Raw genomic sequence first — 9,552 nt, 5'->3', positions numbered from 1 at the left:
TCCAATTTTTTGTGCTTAAGGAGGCTACCACAAATGTTATATTTATATGACCATAATGTGCTATGGTCACAATGTGTTACACAATAGTTTACGTATAATTGAGCTAAGACAAACATCATAATACAGATGAAGAGTGTTGGCATTATCTTGTGGCTAATGTTCTATTCTTAATTATGACATTGTGAAACATGAGCTTTCTGATCTATCTTTGATTACAAGAACATCGACCCCTTTTCACATTTAACATAATCTGAAAGGACTTCTCTATGCTTCATAGTTGCTAAAAAGAATGGTATAAGCAAACCAACTGTCTTCAATGGCCCCACTAGTTTTATAACATTTTTGAATAACGAGATAAGCTTGTCTCTATTCTTGCAGCATCATATATATGAGCATGCAACAAGTAAAGGAAATTCTGCATTTTTTTTAATTAATTGTTCCATATTCCATGATAATTAATTCATTTCATGGCTTTGTAGTGGGGATAATTAATTGTTCCATATTCCATGATAATTAATTCATTTCATTCATCTTTTAATTTTGCAGTATTGTTTAATCCAAGTTTTTTTGTGTTACTACAAGAATATTGTATAAGATTCAAAATTGTTTAACATTAAAATTATTTTGATTATTTAATTATTAAATATTTAAAAAATTTATTATTATATATTTTATAACATTAAATTTATTTTGAATATTTAACTATTTAAAAAATGACTCGTGTTTATTTTCATTCAATATTGAAATTTTAATTTTTAAATAAATATTTAAAAATAAAAATTTGAATTTCATTGAAATTGAATTACTTTATCCAAACAAGGAAATTAAAATACAAGAAATTGAATTGTCTCATCCAAACAAAATATTTACAAAATGAAAAGAATTTAAATCAAGACAATCAAAATGCTGTGAATTTGAATTTCCTAGAAACTTTTAAATTCCTCATCCAAACACATAGTAAAGTTATGCGACTTTCGGCTGTAGCAGTTCTAATCTTTGAATTCAAAACTTCTAAATTCCTCTAGATAGATGGTGATGAATACTTAAGGTTGAAGATAAAAGTAAATAGCTTGATTTAATTAATTTAACCGACATTCCTTAACTTTTTAATAATTTATAACGGAAAGTTGAATAGTATGAACACTTGGACCGTTGTATTTGGGGACTATACTAGTGTCTAAGCATAAACAAATTTCAGCTAGATTTCCATTTTTGCATGTTAGTTGTGGCTGAACACCAATAGGTGATCCCTTTATGGTACTGATAATGATGTCTCTACATAGACAACACCGACACCGGGTGTTATACCGGCATTTATAAGAATAGCACTAAGATCATTCGTTGCATAAATATCCAAATCTAGATTGAAGAACAGGTTCTGTGAACTAGCCACTCATGACCCCCGAAGATTATTAATTCATTCCCTTTTAAAGCTGGCCAATCTGCTTGGACTTGTTGTTGCTGCAAACTTATAATATGATAAAATTAAAAAAAATAAAAACAAATGATGAAAACTTAGAATGGAATAGGAAAAAAGAGTTGGGGACTGAAGTTGCAATTGCGGAGGAGGTGGACTAGCTGTGTAAAAAAAAATAACAGTAGAGAGATCAAGTTGGAGTGAACCTAGGTGACAGTGAGTTTAATGGTTGGATCAGGATCGTCGAATTATAGAAAAATGTCGAGCAGAATCACATTACTCTAATGTCTGCCTCACAAATAGGTAATAGTGTATTAATTTTGGGTTCTGAGTTTGGATTAATCTATGATATTTAGGCAAAAAGATAAACAAAAATATAGTTGGGCGATGATTCTAGCTTAATTGTTGGTTAGGACACGAACTTGTAAGTTCTCAAAGCCCAAAGGGGAATCCTTTAGACATTGCTTTAGTAAGGGGTATCTAGTTATTTTTCTTTTCTTTTAAATAAAAAACTAGATCACATGTGTTGCTTTACATTCTAACTTAGAATCATTGGTAGCAATGGGCAAGTCTAATAATCTAAATCAAGTTAATAATCCAAACCTTGCTGCTTTGCTTCTGACGCCTAACAAGGAATTTGACATTTCTTGGGAGGTTTAGTTGGTTAACTAATGCAAGATGAAGCACTAGAAAAATATACCTCAAGTTCAGTTGAGTGAATGGTGATTATGGTGGATCAGGAAGATTGAAAGTCTGAGTTGGTTGTGCTAATCGATATGATGGGTTGGTTTGTTTTATTCTGCTTGTTCTTCAGACGCAGTACACTTGATTGAATGATTGAGAACTTAACTTTCGTCGAAAGAAATGGCAATAGGACCTAAATCATTGTGAAAAAGGTTTCACTAATGGCTACATCTTCTTGCACTACTTTTACATGGCTTTCCACTTTCAAGTTTTGAATTATTAGGATTTAGGACATCCAATATATATCTTATTACTTTCAGGAACTACTAGTTGCTCTTTTATGCTTTGCTTTCCTATATATAACCCTCTTCTTGACAGTATCAATGATTTATTTCTACTCTAGGAGAATCAGGAAGTTGGGTTGGTATATATATGTGTGTGTGTGAAAAGCAACAAAGACCCGACAAAGAATAAGTCTTCTCTATCTCACTCAAGCACGTTGCTCTTAATTTGCATGCTCTCCTTACCAGTGTGTTCAAGAGGGAAAGACTTTGTGCTTGTGCGTTGCGTTAGTTAAATTATGGCAAAAGATAAAACAAAAGAGACAACCTATAAATAAATATCTATGAGTACTTGGATATTAAGAAAATATATACTATCATTTATAAATTATATATATCTATCTTTCTTAGAACTAGAGCTTGAATTTTAACACTTGGTGATTGAGGAACTAACAATTCCTTTCAACAAGCATGGAGATGGCCTCAAACTATGGAGCATTCATGGAGACAAAGGTAAAAGAAGAGGAACCCTAAGTTGCCAAAGGTAAGAGAAAGACATACCTTGTTGTCGAGACCGACACTGAAACCAATAGCTCTCCTTTCGTACACTTGTCGCCACCGTAGAGAGTGGCCACTGAGATTGAGAGCACAACTGAGACCAATAGTGGCTGAAACTTCAAACGACCTTCACATCGATCGAGTATGAGTGCTAAGACAGAGGACACTGAAAGTACGGGTGCGAGTGCTAAGACGGAGGAGACTAAGACTACGAGTGAGGAAACTGAGAGTATGAGCTCCGAGAGTGAGAAGCTCAAGGTGAGAGTGAGGACACTATGAGTGGGCGCAAGAACAAGGACAAATTCAATTATATATATATATACACACGAAAATAACATCAATTTTTATGAAAATCGACATTAACATCAAAAGGTTAACATCGGTTTTTTTCAAAGACCGATGTTAACATTGTCACACGAACATCAGTTTTTGGAAAACAGATGTTAATGTGCCTTTGTTAACATCGGTTTTTTAAAAAAATGATGTTAACAATGGTTTTCCGAATGTTAACATCGGTTTTTGAAAAACAAATGTTAATGAACACATTTTATTTACAATTATGGCACCATCCTTTTGTTAACATCGGTTTTATCTGAAACTGATATTAACATGACAATGTTAAAAGCCTTTTTTAGTAGTCAATAATAAAAGGATTGTATACTCTCGTTCTAGTAACACATAATTGTTCTCAAATCTCAAATCCAAATCTACTAATTAACTACCCACCACCACCATTAGCAAGATGAAGAAGATCTATAAACTAAAAAAAAAATACTGAATCGACAATTTGCTTAGAGAGGATGATGACATTTCCATATTTTCCTCTAAATCCAAACCTCTTCCTTGTTTTTTATTTTTCCTTGTACTGTTTCTTTCTTTTTTCTTTTTTGAATTTGTGTAAAATAAAACAAGGAACAAAATAATTAATTAAAAATAAATAAAAATTAACTCTACTGGTTGTTCCTCTTGTTGTCATCTTTGTCCTTGAACAACCTCCCTTCCTTCTCATCTGCCTGTGATGTCTTCTTCTGTGCCTCCTTCACCTTTAGCGCTTACAGCGCCTCCTCATCGAGATGGTTGTGGAAGCCACATTTGAGGTAGAAGGCGTATTGGAAATCCCATGTGTGCTGGCACGTGCAAAAGGCGCTCAACATCGATCTTCCTTATCTTCCTTCCGCTGATGCTTCTCCAATTCCCACTCTCTTTGAAGTTATGGAGAAACCCTCAGAAGAGTATGTAGTTGCACCTCTGGTGGGAGAGGAGACAGTTGGGCCAGTTGTAGAGGAATAAATTATCATCGCAGAACTGTCTCATGAGAAGTTTGCATCCATATTCTCTCCTGATATCCCAATAGCCGTCAACCAATAAATGCGGATTCTGGCAGATGTTCATCCATTTTGCAACATTCTGGTCAATAGGGATGCTAGTGTGGTGAAGGCCTGGGTAGCACATGACGAGCTTGAGGAGGGAGGACAAGGTGGAAGGGGAATCAGAGGCAAGGAATGGGAAGGTTTGGGAGCAGAAGAGGTGAATGAGGGTGGAGAATCAATTTTTTAAAATGTAAATTAGGAACCATTTTAAAAACAATTATGAACAATAAATAACAAGAGTAACATTGATTTTTAAAAAAACAGATGTTATGAGCACTTAGACAATATTGATTTTTAAATAACCGATGTTAAAATCACCCTATTAAGATTGATTTTTTAAAAACCGATGTTATAAGTACTTAAACAACATTGATTTTTTAAATAACCAATGTTAAAATCACCCTGTTAACATCGGTTTTAGAAAAAATTATGTTGACGATAACATTTCATTTACAAAAATGTCACCACGCATTTTGTAAAATTTGTTTTCATCATAATCAATGTTAATAGGTCGATGTTAAAACATATTATTTTAGTTGTGTTTATAATATAAAAGTACATAAATAAGTAAAGAAAAATTTAATTATATTTTAAAAAGAAGAAATAGATAGTATCACTAAAAGGAAAATTTTAACTTGATCAATCCTTCATGAGAAGGTAGCATCACTTTGGATAAAATGAAAAAGGGGTAGAACTTTAGGGCCAAATCCAAGGCTTTGTAAAAGTTTACTGCTATAATATAAAATCTGGAGCATTTGCACTATTAAAGAGTACAAGGAGAAAAAGGGTGTCACTACATCCACAAAGGAGTTGTTTTCTTTTGAACTACATCCACGAGAAAGTTAATACATTGTAAATTTTTTTACAAGTCAAAATAAAGCAAAAATAAATAGCTATTTCTCAAATCCAATAAAATGAAATGTACTATATTCAAAGCATTATTATGATCAAATTTCACGGTGTGATTATTTTAAATTATGCAACATGAATAAAGGAAAAATCTTCGATTTGTGATCAAAGTATTTCATCATTCTCATCTTATTAGGGATACATATGAAGAAATGTTGAGGAGGGGCTAAAGCCCTTGCTAGGCCCCCAATGAATTCGTCATTGATCTCATAGGAGCATCTGAAATTGTCATCTTCGGAATAATGTGACACACGCCAACTCTTTTTTAAGACTTTATACTTATACTTTGTGGTCAACAAATCTCCCTACCATGCACAACACTAACAAGAGATGAGGCACAAAGAACATCTTGAAACATTTAGAACATGTGTATAGTTTTCCTATTGATCTCACAATGCTAACAAATTCAGTTAGGGCCACTAGAGTATCAATGATAGATTTGAAATCAGCTTGAACTTCCTTATACCTCTTATAATGAATCACCCGTTGAAAGTGTTCTACAAACTCTATCAAGTTGTGGTCAGACCCTTCAAATTTTGCTAGTTGGGCATGTAATTGCTCATAATGAGATGTCGTTCTAAATCACACAAAGAAATTTCCATAGATACAAGTTGTCGCCCATATGTTTTTTTTTTTGGTATATGCCATTCACCCACTTATTTTGTTGTAGTTTGTGTTCCTATACAACTGCATTCCACTTTCATTTAAATTCTCTTATTGAGTAATCCACAAACATGCATGCTTCAAAACTTTTCAAAAATGTTGTACTTGCAACATTGCTTGTGACATTGTGCATTAAATGCCACACACAAAGTTGATGATGTGCAATTGTGAATACTCTTCTAATTGCATTTCTCATAGTCATATCTCCATCAATTACAACAACATCTGGAGACTTCCTTTTCATCACATTTGAAAATTGCTTAAGCAACCACACATAGGTTTCTTCAACTTCATTGGCAATAAATCCAGCTGCAAAAATAACCGTTTGATTGTGATTATTGACTCTTGAAAATAACACAACCGAACATTTGTACTTATTTTTACTATACATTGCACTGAATGCAAGTACATCTCTAAAAACTTCAAAATCCATTTGACTCTGACCATCACTCCAAAAAACATGTTGGACTCTTTTCTCTTCATCCACTATGTGCAGAACAAACATTAATGAATCATTTAAACTCAACCAATGTAAATATTCTATTGCACTAGCACCATTCGATCCTTGTAACTGTTGTTGTTTCTGAACTTGATTACACATGTTCTTAGGCCCAAAACAGAACATTTGTGTAGCCTCCCAACTAATTGACAAATGCATTAAATATATGAGGTACACACTAATACCTGCTTTTCTCATGCTATTCATTTGCATGATATCAAAACATTACATCCTTATATGATTAGCTACCATTCCCACATGCACACCACACAACAATTCATGATTGTGATCATTATTAAAAACATTTATGTATTTTCTCATCCCCCCAAGCTATTTAGGTCAAGACAAAATATGTCATTCACATTCACATGCCGAATTATAGTAGCCTTTGTACAATGGAACACACCATTACCTTCAAACATCATATCACCACCCTCATCTTCATATGCATCTTCTTCCTCATACCATCTTCTTCAAACAACCCTCCATCTAACTCTTCTTCCTTGTAGACATCATCTTCAAAGTTGCCTCCATTCAATTCTTCTTCATCATACAAATTATCTTGAAACATGCCTCCATCAGATTTGTGTTCCTGATACACATCCTCTTCACCGTACAAATCCTCTTCAGACATGCCTTCATAGTCTTGCTCATCAACTACTGACTTCAAAGAAAATTCATCTCAAACCTACAAAAAATCCCATATATACCAATCAATACCTACATTAGCTGAAGTCAATTATATCAAATTTAAATACAATTAAACAATGAAATTAGGAAGACCTCAACAACATATCTTAACTATTGATAATTATCTCATAGTAATCATATACCTCCATATATGATTCCTCCAAATTCATTGACATACTTAATTCACAAAGTTCACCCACTTGTTTGCCCAAAAACGAATTGTTACCTCTTGTACAAATACAAAATTCAAAACACAGTCAAGTAAAAGGAATAATCAATAATATATTCAAATATAAATCCATACAATAGTGTTAAAATCTACCAATACTCAATTCCAAGCACAAGTAAAAGGAAAAAAAAAACAAAGAATTTCTCATAAGAAGCTTCAATTACGAAGAGTAGAAATCGAGGGTCAGAGTGAATTTTTACCAAGGGAAATAGTCAACCCTACAATTTTAGCGTATTATTAGATACAAAACACTTGTCTACCTATACAACTAATATTAAAAAATATGTTTTTTACATCGGTTATTTACGACTTTCTACATCGGTTGCTGATGTTGAAAGTATTATGGTTAACATCGGTTTTTCAAAACCGATGTTAGCGTAAAATTTATAACATCGGTTATCTAAATAACCGATGTTATATAATAAGAATTACACCAAAATAAATGTATGAATGTTGACAATTAACATCGATTTTCCTAAAAAATCAATGTTAATCTATACGTTAACATCAATTTTCTAGAAAAATCAATGTTAAGTTCAAAATGTTAACATCGGTTTCAGTAAAAAAAACCGATGTGAATCTATAAGTTAACATCGATTTTGTAGAAAACCGATGTTAAATGTTTTAGGTTAACATCGGTTTTGAACAAAAACTGATGTTAATGTACATTAACATCGGTTTTTGTAAAAAACCGATGTTAACGTTTTGGATATTAACATCAGTTTTTTTGGAAAACCGATGTTAATATATACAAACAACATCGATTTTTCAAGAACAGATGTTAAGTTGTATGTTAACATCGGTTTTTTTTCAAAAATCGATGTTGTTTGTGTATATTAACATCGGTTTTTGTAAAAAAACCGATATTGTTTTTAGGTTTTTTTAAATACACTTTCTGTTTTTACAAAAAACCCAAAATTTAACCTTTCAAATTCAAATAAGACCAATTAATAATGTAATACCAATTATAAGAAAATCAACTTTGTTTGAAATAAACAATTACCGTTTTCCAATTATTTCTGAAAGTTCCTAAGATTATCATGGACATCTAGTGCATGACGTAATAGCCGCACTCAGTGCTTCCTTTTTGTCTATTATACTAAATACATAATGAAATTTGGATATTAATTAAACGTTAACTACAATTAGTGTACACACACATAAGCAGTATATATAAGTAGAAGTTTTATTTAAATCACGTACCTTAACAACAATCCACCTAGCAGCAGCCTTGAATTTAGGTTGTGGAGTATCATCAAGTCCTTTCAAAGCACTATTGAATACGAGGAACGTTAAAATATTGATGTTGTTGAGTTATGCTAATGCAAATGTATTGAAAACAACACTGACCCGTTAATTATTCCCTTAAGGTAGTTGTTTGGCATGTTATGCAAGGAACAAAACCAGACAACAAGGTTTTCCTTAGGCAGAAAGATGACCATTTGCCAGTGTTCGTTGCAGTGGAGACGAATATGGGTTATTGTAGTAGTATACGTTATTTAAATTCAGTTGTTGTGTTTGACTTACCCATTCAGGTAGGCTCCAAGGTAGACATCGCGTTTTGAACTCTACATCCAACTCTTGATGTAACTTTCAGATTCAAATTGTGATTGCCTAGATATCTGAATGGACTGTGGCTCGAGGAATCCGTACACATCGAAATTCCCCGCTCACATACTTGTCTTAGTCAGATGCCTGTTGTTGTTAAGACAAAGTTAATTATGTAAGAATTGAAAACAATAACTTAGGTAATTAACAGTAATCAAAATTGACTTACAGAATCCATAACTGTATAACAGATATGCTGAGACATTGACCACCGTGTACAATTTCAGAGAGATCTTCATGCTTTATGTACAACGAGAAGTTTTGATTAAACACCCTGGACATGGTAGCATTCCACATAACCTGGAGAGGCTTCAAAAAAAGTTGTGGGATGGTCAATGTCATCAAATATAGGGGATCATCGATCTCAGGATCCGGCCTTTCTGGAGGTTTTGCTGGAGACACAGCTGCCTATTGATCAAACATAGTTAACTAACAAGTTTTGATTACAGTGAACAAATCAATTGAAAAAAAGAAGCACATAATCAGAGTAAAATACTTGTTCTGATAAACGCTTCACGAGATGTGTCGGCCAAGCAAGGAAGGTGTTAAGTGTCTGCCCCACTAAGGTAACCTCGTCAGTGGGTACAGGAACGCGAGCCTCTGCATCTTTAACCTCCTCAACACCAACCTTTACTTAGCCATGC

The 9,552-nt window shown here is 33.2% G+C and overlaps 1 long non-coding RNA gene across 1 annotated transcript; it reads right to left on the bottom strand.

Annotated features, from left to right (window-relative positions):
- Positions 1-6,397: 6,397 nt before the first annotated feature.
- LOC114414175 lies at positions 6,398-8,552 on the bottom strand. Its single transcript, XR_003667145.1, has 2 exons — positions 8,504-8,552; positions 6,398-7,069 (listed from the first exon to the last, which is right to left on the bottom strand). It is a non-coding gene; the product is annotated as an uncharacterized LOC114414175 (long non-coding RNA).
- Positions 8,553-9,552: the final 1,000 nt, after the last annotated feature.

Source organism: Glycine soja, chromosome 6, assembly GCF_004193775.1.
Source record: "Glycine soja cultivar W05 chromosome 6, ASM419377v2, whole genome shotgun sequence".
Taxonomy (NCBI): Eukaryota; Viridiplantae; Streptophyta; class Magnoliopsida; order Fabales; family Fabaceae; genus Glycine; species Glycine soja.
This window is presented reverse-complemented; position numbering and strand designations above follow the sequence as displayed.